Genomic DNA, 17113 nt, shown 5'->3' with positions numbered 1-17113 from the left:
TGAGAAAAGGAGCCTTGCTCTAGGGGTGGTGTGTTTCTGCAGATGGGCTTTGGGGTATTATAGCCAGATCCCCCTTGCCAGAGCTTGGCTCCCTTTTTGCTGCTGTATTTCTACATGCTATTGCACAGGTGATACTTAGTTTCTGCTAGTGCCATGCTTTTCCCTTGCTATCATGAAGCTTCCCCCTGAGACCATAAGCCAGAATAAACCCTTTCCTCCCATCAGCTGCTTTTGGTCAGGTATTTTGTGCCCGCAACAAGAAGGTAACTGCAACAGTAGAGAAAAGCACAAACACTACCACAAACAATGCAGTGGGCTTTCCTGCATTTGAAGGAATAACAGGGGTCAGCATATCTGGAATGTAATGGATGGGCCTCGCCCTGGGAAGACCACCTTCATGGCCCTCCACCAGGTAAGTGAATAGGCTCCTTTATTTTTTTAATATCATTTTATTTATTTATTTATTAGATACACGGGGGAAAGAGTGGAGAAGAGAGAAAGAGAGAAAAAAAATGGGCGAGCCAGGGCCTGTAGCCACTGCAAATGAACTCCAGACACATGTGCCACAATATGTATCTGGCTAATGTGGGACCTGAGGAATCAAACCTGGATCCTTAGGCTTCTCAGGGAAGCACCTTAGCCACTAAGCCATCTCTCCAGCCTCAGCCTTCTTTCTTGAAAAGAAAAACCTTCACAGCAATAAAGAATAAGTTGAAAATTCCAATACATAATGAACAATAAAGTCTGATATTGTTTTATAGCATTAATCCTTCAAAGTCATTGAGCAATAGCCATCATTAAAATGCCCTGCAATTAGAAATTGGGGATAAACACTAGAGTAAAAAGTAAAAGATGGGCACATACTGTAGAGGAACATGTTAAGGTTTTGACTTATTCTCATTCATAACAATAACTACCAAAATACAGGGTAATTTTCCAAGAAATTTATGTTTCTGGGACTCTCTGTTCCAGCTGGTATTATTGATTTCAAAGCACTCTGCTCCAAGTCTCAGTTCCAGCTCAGTGCTGTTTCTAACACTGATCACAGATGATGGTGGGATAGGGTTTTGAGGGCCTGGAAGAGATTAAAGGCAAAATTCATCTTGACTTTAAAAGCCCAGTGTTTACCTGCAATTTTTAGGGTGATATAGTCACTTAGACATACAGAATGACTACAAATATTCCCTGCTTCTGTTTTTTTTTTTTCCTATGCAAGGGAAGGCACACTATTCCTCTAATAACCTTTCTCACTTCTGCCCATGCGAGTGGCTCTATACCATGCTTTAAACCATTGCCTTCATGAGGTTTAAGTAAATGCTCTTCCAAAACACCTCAAATTCAGTAGCATATTGTAAATCTCATGCTGGCTTTTTCAATTGCCTGGGAATTATTTTGAAGATATTTGACTGTTTTTTTTAAAGCAACATATCTGTGGCAAAAAGTTGGCAAATTTTCTATTCACTTGCCAGATTTTTCATTTTAACTATATGTTTGCTGTCCATTCATGTCAGCTTTAGTTGAATGGACATGTTCTTTGATGCTCATTAAATAATCGTTTCCTTTTTACCAATTATAATTCTATCCTTTAGACTCTTCTGTGGGATTTCAATGCCTCACAGTGACTCCAGGGTCAAACTGTCCATGTTGCTGTCCATCATGGGAGCATTATGAAGCTACCTTCTCACTCCTATGCATACCTTTGGGCCAGCAGCAATTCTGGCCCTCCTTGACATGGTAAATGCTTTCATTCCATGCATTTTCTCTTACAGTATCCACAGAGTCCCAGCATGCCCTCTCCATCCTTGAGACCCAATGATAGTAACTCAGACTTCTCTTTCTCCCAATATTGGCCATGTACTTTTTGTCCTTCTGTATCAGCTATGGTACCACAAAGGCCAGGTCTGGCTAATACATGATTTTACTTTCATACTTCTGAAGGACTTCATAGTCCTTCTTCTACACCACAGTGAAAAGGGACCTGCAAGTTCAGGCCTGTACCATGTATCACCACAGCTACAAATGACTCACCTGAGCCTATCTCTCACCTCACATCCAGACCTCACAAAATAAATACATGTTACAAAGTTTATTTTAAAAACAGAAGAAATTAATAACCTAAATGATTGAGCACCAAAAAATTTGAAAAATTCGTGTGAATCTTAATTGGTAACACAAAAAGATTAAGATTAGACTGCTTCCAGATCATTTCCTCTTCCCCCAAAAGAGTGACAATTCTGATAAACTATGAACTACTTTTATTACGGCTTATTCCCAGGTGTCTCTGCTTTAAATTCAAAACTAGCATGGCCACATAAATTGCATAGAATAGTTCTTAGTTTGGGAAGATATTTTTTTAACTACACTCCCACAAGATTTTTATTACATTTCCTCTGAGTGACCATGAGAAGCTTCTCTTTTGTCTTTTTATGTTTATAAGACCCTAGATAATAAATTCAATGATTTGGAACATAGCCAGATGTGTGATGGGTCTGCAAAGAAAACAGTAAGTAATCTTGTCTGTTTGGGAAGACTAAGTTCAGAGACTGGTGCTCTGATGGGCTGGACATGGAGCCTGTGGTCTCTCCTCTTCTCCAGCCCCCTTCTGATTAGTCTTCCTTTAAAGGTTGATTGAGATGAGTTAAAGTGTCTTTCATTCACAGGTGGGGGCTGTGAGGTGTTAAAACTTACACACAGAACTAAAATCTTTGCAGTGCCAGATGCTAAATCATCACTGTCACTGAGTCTAGTCTAGTGCCACTAGCCTCATCAGACATATTTCTCTTTGTCATAAGGGATTTGGGCTTCTCATTTCAATGTCTTATGATATAATTGTTTCCTTTTCATTCCTACACATTTCTCATTCAGTATTAATCAAAATGATTTTGTATTGTAGCTTATTTTCTTACCAAGAAATGCTAGAGGGTGCATTCCTATTACTGTTACTGCACATGTGACACTCATCTTCTTGCCACTATAGGGAGGAAGGGACTGATTATCAAAGATCAAGGAAAAGATCACAGAACAGGAATGCATGTGGTAGGAGAGAGCACTCATGTGTATTTGCACAGCCTTTATTTATAGCAGCATGCATATGTTGTTTCCAGATAATGGGGGCATAGTTGATGGACACTAACAAGGGTTAGCTAACTAGCCAAGCACTGGAAGAACATTTCTTATTGCCTTTTGAAGCAAGGAGATTGAGAAGGATTTCTCTCTTTAAGTTAATTTAGACAGATTAACATTTTAGAGGCAGTGGCACCAATACCACCATGTGAAGGTAAAGCATACCAAGTTCCTCAGAAAAATTAAATTGATTAAATCAAGTTAAGATAGAATATAATCAATTGGCCAAAACACTCCTACAATGTATCATCTCCTTACCTTGATTCTAGTTTGTAAGATACATGAGCACTAGGACAGTCTGAGTTACTTATTAAGCTCTTACCATTTAATAACAATTCCAAATATGTCTGTATTCTAGGAAAATGTTTGCTGAACTAAGAAAAGTTAATGTTCATGCTTCCAGCCATGACTACAATATTAGCATAAAGAAATATACTTTTAAATAAAATGAGAGAAAAGGAAAATATGCATTCTTTTATTCAAGCATTATTGTGCATGTTTAGAATCCTCATGCTCTATAGGCTGAGCAAGGAGGATCATGAATCAAAAGCCAGTCTGAAGCCAGGCATGGTGGCACACAACTTTAATCCCAGCACTCGGAAGGCAGAGATAAAAGAATTACTGTGAGTTTGAGGCCACCTGAGACTACATAGTGAATTCCAGATGAGCCTGAGTTAGAGAAAGACCCTAACTTGAAATAAATAAATAAATAAACAAACAAACAAAATAAAATAAAAAGTCAGCCTGAACTACTAAGGGAGAATCTGAAAAAATTAGGGAAAGCAGGGCTGAGGAGATTACCATCAGCTAATGGCACTAGCTTGCAAAGCCTGATGACCTGAGTTTGATTCCCCAGTACCCATGTGAATCCCATGTTCTGGAGTTGGTTTGCATCCTTAAGAGGCCCTGGCATGCCCATATCTTTAATCTCTCTCTCTCTCAAATAAATAAAATTATTTTTAAAAAAGAGAGGAAGGGAAAGAAAGAAAAAGGGAGGAAGGGAAAGGAAAACACTTCTGGCACATAGAAAAATTTTAACTATAATTTCACCAAATGTAGATGACCACTGTTAACATTGAAAGCTGCTAGAACCTAGTGTGAACTCAACCTGCAGATTATCATACTCAGTTGAAGCATATACAAGCTATGCCATAATATAATCAGTAGTTCCAACAAAAATCCAGTGGCATCTCATTATAGAACTTGAAACTAATTCAGGAAAAGTCTCCACAATGCACGACCCATGGACCTCAACAAGGAGGGGCCAATGGGGAGGGGTAGGTCACGGATGAACCTAATAATGGTACCAAACTGACTGTATTTGCTGAATACAAAACTAATTAATAAAACAAAATTAAAGAAACAAAAGTACTTGTTATTCCACATGGTCACCAAACTTCTGGCTGAATAATAATGAAACAATAGTCTCAAAAATAAAAAAAAAGTCTTTTTAGAGTAATAAACATTGTGACAAGTGAGGCCTCAAGAAGGGGACACTAAGAGGAAGTCAGGTGACTCGGAGACATAACACCTAAGAAATGAGGAAGTGTGACTGGGTGTGCTGCTGTCAGATCTGAAAGCAAATCTGATAAAGTCTCCACCAGCAAATAGGGATTCCACAGCAAAGAGAACCATCCAAGGAATCTCATATTAGGTGGAGATGACTTGAACACTGGTCACCACCTTGCTCAGTTACTGCCTGAGTTGCTTTTTCAAGAATAACATGGACTTGATCTAAAAACAAAGATAGGTCCAGACTAAGCTAAACCACTCCTGACACTCCTTCAGATGGCTAATGGGTATGGGTGGTCCCTCTTTCTTGGGTACAAAAATATTCTCTTATATTTTCTTTCAACAGAGAAAAGCTCTTAATCCATGAGAAATATGTTCTTGGGTTGGTACTTTTGAATTAGGCCTCTAAATTCTTCTGTCCTCCACTGAATAGTCCACCACTTTCTGAAGAATTCTGCACCTCTAAATAGGCCATCAGATGCTTTATTGGATAATAATTTTTGAATAATGGAAGTAAATGCCTTTAATTTTTTGTGCTGTTTAAGGGCTATAGACACAATACACTGTTTATCTGCATTATCATTGAGTATAGATGATCAACAAAGCAATAAATTAGGCCCTGATTTGTGGTCATGTCTAATATCTGTAGTGTAAATGCTCCCATCAACAGCTGACAATATGATGCCACCTGAGGGAGAAGTGAGAAGTACACTGGTAAAGTAACTTACAGAGGTATAACATTTACACACACTCCATGGTACCCATGTAGCCATATGCACTCACGCACACATGACCACACACAGACACATACACACACACATACCGCAGCAAGGAATAACAACCAGTTCACTCTATTTTTGGAATTTCATAGTAGAGCTGCAAGTTCTAACATTGTAATCTGAACCATTCTTTTAGAAGTAACTTCAATGCATATGTACAAGGGCTCATGTAAAAGAATCTTCATTGCAGGGTTATTTATAACAGGGAAAATGAGAATGGTATAATTGTATATAGATATAGAAACTGATAAAGTAACATTAATACAGTAAAAGATCAATTAGATTCTCATATGTCAATATAGATCATTCACTCATCCACTGTTGGTGGAATGTAGGATGGTATGACCACTTTGGAAAGTAATATGGAGACTCCTGAAAAAGCTGACTATAGAGATACAAACAGACCCAGTTATTATTTTACTGGGCATCTACCCTAAAACCTTCAAACCACAGGCCAGAGAGATTTGCTCAATCATGTTTGTAGTGGCTCAATTTATAATAGCTAAAAGCTGGAATCAACCCATATGTCTATCACTAGAAGAATGGATATCTAAGATGTGGTATATCTACACAATGGAATTATATACAGCAGTAAGAAAAAAATGACACAATAGAAATTTGAGGAAAAATGGTTGAAGCTGGAACAGATCATTCTCAGTGAACTAACCCAATCACAGAAAAAGAATCGCCACATAGTTTCACTCATCTACAGCACCTAACCTGAATCTACCCAAGATACCTTACATACCCAGAAAGCATCTCATGGACTAGACACTAGGATGGATGGGGAGGGAGGAGAGGGCATTGAAGGGGTGGGAAACACAAATCTAGACCCAAACAGCAATGGTACCATAAAGTTCTACTTCCTAAAAGGCAGACCAAATGGCTGAACCTTCACCAGGCCCTTATAGGGAACACCTGAACCACAAGACACTGGAGAGTGTATGATGAAGACTAACCTTAAACTTCTACATCTTCCCTCCCTCTCTCTCTCTTTCTCTCTCTCTCAATCTCTCTTCTCTCTAACTCTTGTATATTAGTTATCTTTTTCCTCTTTCTCTCAGTGGGCACTGACCTGTAACTCCCAGTACCAGCATGTGGCCATCATTCACAATGAGCTTTTGATCAGAGAGACCTACAAGATTTCCTAAAAGACAGACAGATTTCTGTCAGAGTACTTGATGACCCACCAAAGGTTAGTGGTAAGACCCTACTGCTGAAGACACCTTATGTGGTTGACATATAAAATGGAATGGTATGGCTAACAGTTGGAAGAGAGTCAGTCCCCAGACAGTGCATCTAGTGCCAGAAGGTGCTACATGGGTGTCTGGGGGAAAATGACCAATATTTGTCCAAGCAACTCATAGTCTAACCTGCTTAGCAGCAAATAACCTGTTGCGATGCCCACATAAGTGCAATACTGGCACACAGCCATGGTGGGGAACTAACTGCTCTTGATTTGGCTAACTGATCTCCTCAGTGGTATGGGACCCATAGCTGGAGCTGGGAAACAAGTCAGAACCATATCCAAACATAAGCTCACTCTCCATTATCAAGCTACCATCAATCATGGCCTACAAGAGGGCCTACACCTATTAAATTCTCTATTAAAAAAAAAGTAAGGTTATCTCATTTGTCCTGGTGCTAACTTACTCTCCATTGGAGAATCTGCTTCTCTTTTTCAGAAAAATGTAGATCCTAAGGAGAGAGCCAGCCCATCACACCTCAAAAGGGCCCCGGCTGAAACTAAGAAAAATTGGTGAAACAAGCAAGGGTGCTGTTTTCCTGATGAACCGGATACCAGCACAAGGGAGAAGGAGATCAACACAGAGAAAAATCAACTCCTACCAAATCAGAGATCCAGAGACCCAGAGGCCCCCAACACCTCATCACTGAAGCAGACCAAAAATGAACACAACATGTCTCAGGGAAATTTTGCTGAAGAGGGGGTGGAAAGCATGTCAGAGCCACATGTTGGGTCATGATATGCAGAGACATTTATCTTACCCATAACTGTGGGCTAACTCCACAATGCATGACCCATATACGTCAACAAGGAGGGGCCAAGGGGAGGGGGTGGGTCATGGATGAGCCTCATAATAGTACCAAACTGACTGTATTTGCTGAATACAAAACTAATAAAAGAAAAAAGAATAAGAAAGTAGAAACCACTTTTCCTTTGGAAAATTAATACATTTGTATCCCATCAAAACTAATCACAATCTAAGAAAAAAAAACACAAATAAGTGTATGCAGTGTGATAACAAATGTATAAAAAATTTCAACATATAAACACATTTCGGATCTAATTTATAAAAATATGCATATATAGTTAAAGTGTAAAGCCATATGCAAACATGAAATGTACAAACTCAGAATAGTATTTAACTCTAAAGAGAGAAAGATGGTGGGATAGAACTTTAACTGGATAGCCTTTTATTTAGAAAGGAGATAAGCAAAGGCCAATATGATCTGAGTAATAGATAGAAATATAGATGATATCTAAATCTTATGATAAAAGAGAACCTATACTGATTTAAATATCTAAACCCAACTCCCAATTTATTAGAAAGCAAAGGAGGTAGAAAAATTTTAAATGGAGATACTTGTTGGAATTGCTAAACCCCAGGAGAGTAGGTTTCTTGAGTAAATAAATTGCAAGGAAGGAAAATAGAGATGGGAATAAGAAATCTCAAGTAAAAGAATGTAGTGATCTACCAACCAATTATATTGAATGGACATTATTTCCATTCCAATTAAAGCAAACTTACAAATTACAAAAATAAGCATAATAATCTGAAACTGAGAGGGCACTTAAGGATATTAAGGAATTGATATTAATGACTTAGTAGAAGTAAGATACTGTGGATACATTCTCTAAAAGTCCCTGTCTTTTAGAAGTTGATGCATACAATGTGCAGGTGACAGGAAAGGATGGAGGAGATATCTTTGCAAATATACTAATGAGGCTGAGGAAGTGGGTTGGGAGCAGATGGGATATGGTTGTTATTCTTCCCTTTGATGCTAAAGTTTTGTTTAAACATATTTTTTAGAAGGAGGAAAAGAAGTGGAAACAAACCAGGAAAATGTAAACACATTCAGTCTAGGAAATTTAATATCTATCTGACTCGATATAATTTGTTTTCTACATATTTCAGGTTGAAATATTTTAAGAGATTTAATTTTTCTTAAATATCTGTAGTGTCACAAATATAAAATATGCTCTGGCTATATTTTAGCTATGTGATCCAGCCCCTCGGCAGGAGACAGATAAGTTATCAGCTATGAACCCAGGCTTCCCATAGCCTACTACTCAAACATGCCAGACACTTTTGATTTACCCTCCTACCAGATTCCTCAATTCCCACAGCCCTTCCTCAGATAGTGGATACCCACTATCTAGTGCCATGAGCCAGAAATTAACCCTTTATACCCACTTAAACAAAGAGGCCCTATTCCTCATGATTGCTATTTTCACTTAATTCTCCCTCTGAGTGATTTATAGTTTTCTCCCTGGTAAAGGCCAATGTTACAAGATTCATTCATCAAGCACATGGTCCTTAAAGTATAGCACACCATGTTCTGATGGGCATAAAGAAGGCAGTGCTGTCATATTCTGTGGAATTTGCTGGAGTGTCTATGAATTTTGGTATTTGGGTTACTTATAATGGCCCATCTCAAGAGACTTTCTATATACTAGTCATATATTTCCAAGTTTATTCAGCCACCCATCAATGTGATCAGAAAATAGTGTCTGTGGAGCTGGAGAGATGGCTCACCAGTTAAGGCACTTGCCTGTGAAGCCAAACCCAGACTTGATTCCCCAGTACCCATGCAAGACCAGATACACAGGGTGGCATATGCATCTGGAGTTCATTTGCAATGCCTAGAGACCCTGACATGTCCATGTGCTCTCTCACTCTCTCTCATAAATAAATAAATAAATAAATAAATAAATAAATAAATAAATAAATAAATAAATAAATAAATAGAAAATAGCCAGGTGTGGTGGTACATGCCTTTAATCCCAGCACTCAGGAGGCAGAGGTAGGTGGATTGCTGTGAGTTTGGGGCTTCCCTGAGAAGACAGAGTAAATTCGAGGTCAGACTAGGCTAGATTAAGACCCTACCTCAAAAAACCAAAAGAAGAAAAAATGTATTAAAAAAGAAAATAAAGCCTGTGCATAGCACTTGAAAGTGCTTAAAAAGGCTACTTAAATGTGGATGAATAGTTCCAAATGCTCCAGTGTGATTGAAAGACTTTCCTATGCAACACACAAGCTCATATTCACAATATATGTTAAAGGCTATAAGACATTCTCCTGGTGGCTAGTTATAAGTGAGAAGTGAGGTATCTTCAAAAGTTAATAAGCTAAAAATAAAATAATCTTAAACAGATTCATTGTTCTTCTAAAGACATGTGGTTGATTTTATTTGAATACAAATCTTTTTTCTCAGAATCTTTTATAACAAGGTCAGGTCTTCTATACCAAATTCTTATCTATTTGCCCAATAAAAGCAGTGAAGAGAATCTGCCATTAGTCCACAGATACAAGGAGATCATTCCAATCTGCCCATGAACAGCAAACAGGTACAAAGATGTTTGGCTCTAGCTCCAGCTCTGTGATAAATGGTTTGCTGTGGAGGTGATACACAGTTATTAAGAGTGGACTTTGAACCAGAATGCTGTCATTCAGATTTCAACTAGGTCATTACTAGTTACCTGACTTTGGGAAAGCTACTGAATCATGTGTCTCAATCCCCCCACTATTAGTGTAGAGATAACAGTGCTTACCTCATAGGTAAGATCAATAAAAATTACATAAGTTAAAGGTAAAGCATTTAGAGCATGTGATAAATGCTGCATAGGCCTTAGGTACTGCTATATCATCATCCATAAAGAGTATAGATAAAGTAAATAACTTGCTTAAGATTAAAGGTTAAACCAGGGTGTAGCTCAGTGGTAGAGCACATACCTAGCATGTGTGAGGACCAAGATTTGATCACCAAAACTACGAAAAATAAAAATAAAATTTTAAAGATTCAGAAGCTTAATCGGGCTAGGGAGATGGCTCAGTGGATAAGAGCACTTGTATGAGGACCTAAAAGGGCCTGATTCACCTTGAGTTTACTGTTCCAGAACCCATGTAAACATACTACACATATGTACAACCTCAGTCCAGGCATATCTGTAACCCCAACCACAGGGAGCAGATACGAGAGAGTCTGTGGCATGCAGAAATGACAGCTCCAGATTTAGTGAGAAACTATCTCAAGGAAGCACAAAGATGAGCAATCATGGCAGACACCCTACGTTCTCCTCTGAACTCCACATATATACACGTTACATGTATCTGCCTACACATGTGCATATACCACATAAACACCACACTACACACAACATACCACACTATTTATTCCTTTATACACATGCATGCAAAAAATGTTAGTAAAGTATTTGAGTCCAGGTTCTATCCAAAGATTGTATTCTTTCTGCTATATACACACTCTGTCTTCTGTGTGTTTGTGAGTATATACCAATTTTCTTGGAAAATAAGAAAGCTATATTTATAAGAGTACATGATATTTAATCTAAAATTTGGGTGATTTAAGATCTTAGAATAAGAAAATTGAAAATAATGAGACATAGTTGTCTACTGTACTGAGAAATTCTGATCCAAGAATGAAAGAGATTTTGAATAAACATCAGGTTAGGGTATCACAAGATGAATATGTTCATGTAAATGTTCAGGAAATTTGAACTGTGTCATATTATATTGAATTATATTAGCTAAGAAATGATATCTCTCATCCTAATAAGAACTAATTGTTCCAAAATTAAATATGACACCATTTGTTATGTGTCAAGAATTCCTTTCTAGTCACTATAGAAGTTGTATTCTGAAAGGAGTTGCATGTCTGAAATCAAATGGGAAGATATATGGCAATGCCATCTATAAATCTAACAATAACAACAAATTGTTTTACATACTGTTGTGAGTTGACTTGTGTCTTTGAATAATATATTGAACTTCTATCTCCCAGTACTTCTGAAAGCAATGTCATTTAGAAGTGGGTCTGCTATAGTTTGTGGTTCAGTAGTGTCCACAGAGGTTCACTTGTTGGAAATCACTGTAGTGATGTGAAGTTGATGGAGCCTTTAAGAGATGAGATCCACTGGTGTCATATACTCAGAAGGGAATGCTGATCTATTGATGGAAGTTCTCACAAAGACTGTGCACATACCATTAATTTAAAAAACTAATTAAAAACATAAAGATAAAATGTGATAGGATAATTTGAACCTAAAGAGATTTTATTTTGATTTAATTTTGAAATTTTTTCCATGACTATTGTATACTTTGTTGAATAAATTCTTGGACAAATTATTGTTGTTTTGTTTGTTGTCTTGAGGAAAAAGTCAAAGAAATAAAATATTCTATGTATCTCCAAGTGGCATCATTTGGACCCAATCCATGTTTTATTTCCTATGCCCATTGTATCTCAGCTATACCCAGGGCTTCTTTAAATATAGGCAAACAAAGGCATGAGTAATTTGTGCACATCACTTACCTGCAGTTAACATAAATACAGAACACAAAATGATGTAAGCAGAACAATTATGTCCCTGAGCTTTCCTTCTGGTCTTGTTTTCATCATTTTGCTTCAGACTACTGCTCTGTCAGCAAGCCAGTGGTAGAATCATCTAAGATTTTCGATGAAGACATAGAAAACTTACAAACAAGAAGGAAATTGTTTTTCTAACAGTACCTTCACATTTCAGATTTAATGATAATCATAGATACATGAATTCATAAATGTGAAACATTAGACAAATTTAAGCCCAAATCTCTGCAGCTCTCTTTACAGTAAATACTAAAATCTTGGGCAAAAACAGATGCAGGTCAATTTCCTGAGAATTTAAGACACTAGGTCTCCCAAGTTATCAATCATATCTTGTTCAAATTCATAGTCTAAGAAGAAACTTTTCCCAGAAGGCTGGAAAAAGCTCTCACAATGCCAAGATTACAGTAACAGTCTTTTTGAAGACTACACATTGAATGGGAATGTTGAAGCCTTGGTCTCCCTTAGAGCTCAATGACTGGCTGGAGGCTGACCAAGAGAGCGCAACTCAATCCAAAAGCTAAGATGTCTGAAGGAGAGATGCCTTCAGGCTATGTGCATTCCTTTGAGCTGGTTTGCCTGTTTTGTTGAAGCCCAACCCTAGCATCACATCACTTTTACACACAGAAATATTTCCAACTCTGAGGTCCACATGTGTTTGACATGCATTCTTTGGAAACCACCCCAGGGAGTTCTCACTCTCTCAGCCCTCTGCAAATATGGCCATCAGCTGCCTACCTTCCTTTCTATCAGATCACCAACCTCTCCCACCCCAACTTTATCTCATTCAAACATGCTGAAAAGGATTAAAGCCCACTCAGGCAATCAAGAACTAGAAGTAGTGTTACATTCAACTGCTTACAGTTTAAAATGCTTTCCTAGGTGATTTGGCATTAGTCCTTAGTAATAATATAGTCAAAGCATCTTATAAGTAAACAATTTTATACCCAGCCCACTTGCAAAAGTACTTCCCACATTACCACATTTCTGTGTTTAAACACTTATCTATGTGAAATAACTCAACATTTTTTTTTAGAATTTATAGTTTATTTTTGTATGTGTGTGTGTGTGTGTACATGTTCATGTGTGTGAGTATAGGTGTCTGTTACAGTAGTGCATGTATGGAAATCAGAGGACAACTTTTAGGTCAGTCTGTATCTCTCCACATCATTTGAGGCAGAGTTTCTTGCTCTAGATTCTAGTTCGGCAGTTATTATTTGCTATGCTCACGTCAAGCTTCCAGACAATTCTCCTGGCTCCATCTACCTTTCATTAAAAGATATTTTATTATTATTTATTTGAGAGAGAGAGAAAAAGGGAGGAAGACAGAGAATGGATGCACCAGGGCCTCCAGCTGCTGCAAACAAACTCCAGGTGTATGCCCCACCTTGTGCATCTGGCTTACTTGGGTCCTGGGGAATAGAACCTGGGTCCTTTGACTTTGTAGGCAAGCATCTTAACTGCTAAGCCATCCCTCCAGCCCTCCACCTACTTTTTTGCTTTTGAGTCAGTGTGAACCTATTGGGATTACAGGATTACAAAAGCTCACACTGCTTCTAGTTTTTTATATGGGGCTTAGGGATTGAACTCAGACACCTTGGCTTGAGGGCTTTATACACTGAGTCATCTTAGCCTCAACATTTTAAAATTAGTTTTGAATTAGTTTTTTTTTTTAATTTTTTGGAAAGAAGAGATTCTGACTTTAAAATAGTAAGCCTCTGTCTTACTTCTTAGAATACAGGTGAGGCCACTCTACTGAAACAGCCATACCTCAGGGTGAGGAATCAGAGAAAAATTATTCTTAGTTTAGCATCTACATGGTAGTGAGTTGAGAGCATGGTACATAATTGCATGATGCCTGAATCACAGTTCCCATATCCTATTGATTAGCAGGCTGGCTGTCAAAGTCAAATTGTTCTTTTAAATTCTTCTATAGCTTTAAAAACAACACTGAAGAGAATCAAACATTATCTTTTCTGATGATCCCCAAAATAACCACTAATTTCCAACTCAGTGCTTGTATGTGATATACTAAAGCAGGGAATCCAAACTCAAGACGTTCAAGAACCCTTCACAGGTACCTCAAATTAATGAAACAGGCAGAAAGACATGGGGACAGTGGTGCACTGGACCACACAGGCTCATATTAAAGTCTGCGACTCATCATTACCTGGCAGTATGACCAACTTCTTACTTATTAAGAGAAAACAGTAATACCAATATTTGCAAATATTTCTGGAAGGCCATCTAACAACTCATGAACTTATAAAACACACATTCACTTTATGTATCTTATAGAAACACCTTACCAAGTACACAAGTGTCTATATAGAATCATATATGGTAGTGAAAGTGGGAGTAAAGTTAACAAATCTATAAGCAAAGGATTGGGTAAGTAAATGAGGTACATCCACAAAATGGAAATATATATATATGGAGAGAGAGAGAGAGAGTGAGAGAGAGTTGCAGTCAGCTTCAGATTACTGAGGTGAACCTCCAGACCAGACACAGTTATAGAGGAGAGAAATTATGTAAAATTTAGAGATCCAGGGGAAGTTCCCTAATGGCAGAAGAAGCTGGCTCCTTTACATGGATCCATGCACAGAGAAAAACAACCACCACCAGCACCACCAAAAACAGGCACACTCCTGGATCCCAGGCAGAGCTCAAGTACTCTGCATACTTTAGGCTGGAATTTCCAGATCTTTCCTCAAACACAGCTTAGGACTGGACACTTCTTCCTTCCAGACAGCTAGAAATCCCAGATGCTTTAATAAAATTCCTGAATCTATTGGACACATTCATTTAAATTATCACAATGCCTAACAAAAGGGTATTTTTTTTCTTTTTCTTTTTTTCTCCGTTTTTATGTTTTTGACACAGAGCATTACTTTTGTTGTTCATGTTGGCCTGGAACTCCCTATGAAAACCAGGCTAGCCAAGTTTTGCTCATCATCTGTAATAGTAAGTAAGCACAGGAAATTGCCTGAAACTCACCTCCCTCCTGCTGCCCTTTGAATGGTACCATTTAGGTATGAAAAATAAGTTAAGAAGACCTCTTACCTGTGAAAAGGGAACAATGCTATTTATTTTATTTAACAAAACTGTTCTTACCTTTCATCTACAAAGAATCAACTTGTACTAGAATCCTTCCAGAAACAAAAACCTGGACCCCAGTTCTCACTCTTTCAGATTCAAAGTCTGCAAGGCCTGTGGAATAAAACAAATAGATTCCAAGGTCCAGTGGAGATACAGTCACCCTAATGTAACAGAGAAACATCCTGGCTATGCCACCTCAAGTGTTACAACTTTGAGAGATGAGGAACTATGGGTTCTTTGTCGTTTACTGGGGCCCTCCAGAGATCAACTGCTGACCTGGAGGAAGTGACTTTGAGGAACCACAAAGTGAGTCATTAAAGCCCTAGGCCTTGTGATCCCAGGCAAGCTTTTCTTTCCTTAAGAAAGCACATTTATTTCTCATGGAACTCTGGAGGGACAGGTTCTGGCCTCAGCATATGAGACGTAGATAACACTGAGTACTTAGTTGGATCTTCAAAGGCTATGATGGTATCGGCTAGAAGATTTGGAGGTGTTTTTAAGCAATAACTAGGCATAACATCATTCTAAGAAAACTATTTCTGCTCTGTCATTTACCAGGTTTGATTAAAATAAGAGAAAACTATTATAACTAAGCTGTCCATAATGTAGCCACTAGCCACTAGTAACTATTCAAATTTAAATTAACTTAGATTCCCAGTACCAGGATGTTGTTAACACCCACAATGAGCTGTTGATCAGAGAGACCTACAAAGTTTCCCAAAAGAAAATAGACTTCTGTCAGAGCACTTGATTACCCACCAGAGGTTAATGGTAAGACACTACTGCTGAAGACACCATATGCTATCACTATAGAACATGGACAGGCTTGACTAGGAGAGAGCCAGTCTCCAGACAATTAGCCCATCTAGTGCTAGAAGGTGCTACATGAGCTACTTGGGGAAAGTGGCCAACATCTGTCTGAGCAACTTGAGGCCTCGGCTATTCAGAAGCAAACAACCTGATGTGATGCTCACAGAAGTTCAATGTGGTACACAGCGATGGTGTGTAATCAACTGCTCTTGGATTGCCTAACAGATCCACTTGGTGGAAAGGAACCCATATCTGGAACTGGGAAACAAGTCACAATCATATCCAGATAATGAGTTTGATTTCCAGTATCAAGCTCCTACTAATCTTGTTACAAGAGGGTCTTACACCCATTAAATTCTCTCTATACTAATAATGGTTCCCCCATTTAACCTGTGCTGATTCACTCCCTGCTGGAGAATCTGCTTCTTTTTTTCAAATGGAAGGAAGACCTGAGGAGAGAAGTAGCCCAATGCATTTCACCAGGGACCAGCTGAAACCATAGAGGAATTGGAGAAATGAGCAAGAACACCGTTTTCTCTGTGAACCTGTTATCAGCACAAGAGTGAAGGAGATAGACACTGAGGATACTCAACTCCTACCGAACCAGAGATTCAGAGATCCAGAGGCTCCTAAGAGCCCATTACTGAAGTAGACCTAAAATGAACCCAACATGGCTCAGGGAATTTCACAGAAGAGGGGACAGAAAGATTGTTAGAGTCACTAGTTGGGACATTATGCACAAAGACATTGCATCTTCCCCATAACTGGTGGCTACCCCCACAATGCATGATCCACAATCCCCATGGGGATAACCAGCATCCCCAATGAGGTGGTTTTCTTTGGAGGGGGGACCAGGGATAAGGGCAAGGATGGTACCAATATACTGTTTACATACTGTGTCCATAACTAATAAAAAATAAATAAATAAAACCTCACACATTATAAAATAATTAATTAACTTAGATTAAGTAAATTATTAAATTTTATTTATTTATTTTAAATTTATTAAGTAAATTTAAATTTTATTTTCTCATCACATGCTATACATTGTTGTCATCATAGAAATTCTCTTGGACTACACCATCTTCAGTGGAGGACTGGCAGTGCTTTTCAGTCTTGCAAGCTATAAGGAATCTATTATAATGACCCAGTTCCACTGTTGAAGC

General features: G+C 38.2%; 1 pseudogene; it reads right to left on the bottom strand.

Annotated features, from left to right (window-relative positions):
- Nucleotides 1–274: 274 nt before the first annotated feature.
- On the bottom strand, nt 275–420 carry LOC123457998 (annotated as a pseudogene).
- Between the last annotated feature and the right edge of the window lie 16693 nt (nt 421–17113).

The sequence above is a fragment of the Jaculus jaculus genome, chromosome 1, assembly GCF_020740685.1.
Source record: "Jaculus jaculus isolate mJacJac1 chromosome 1, mJacJac1.mat.Y.cur, whole genome shotgun sequence".
NCBI classification, from domain to species: domain Eukaryota; kingdom Metazoa; phylum Chordata; class Mammalia; order Rodentia; family Dipodidae; genus Jaculus; species Jaculus jaculus.
The sequence above is the reverse complement of the archived record's forward strand: the minus strand, read 5'-3'. Positions and strand labels throughout refer to the sequence as shown.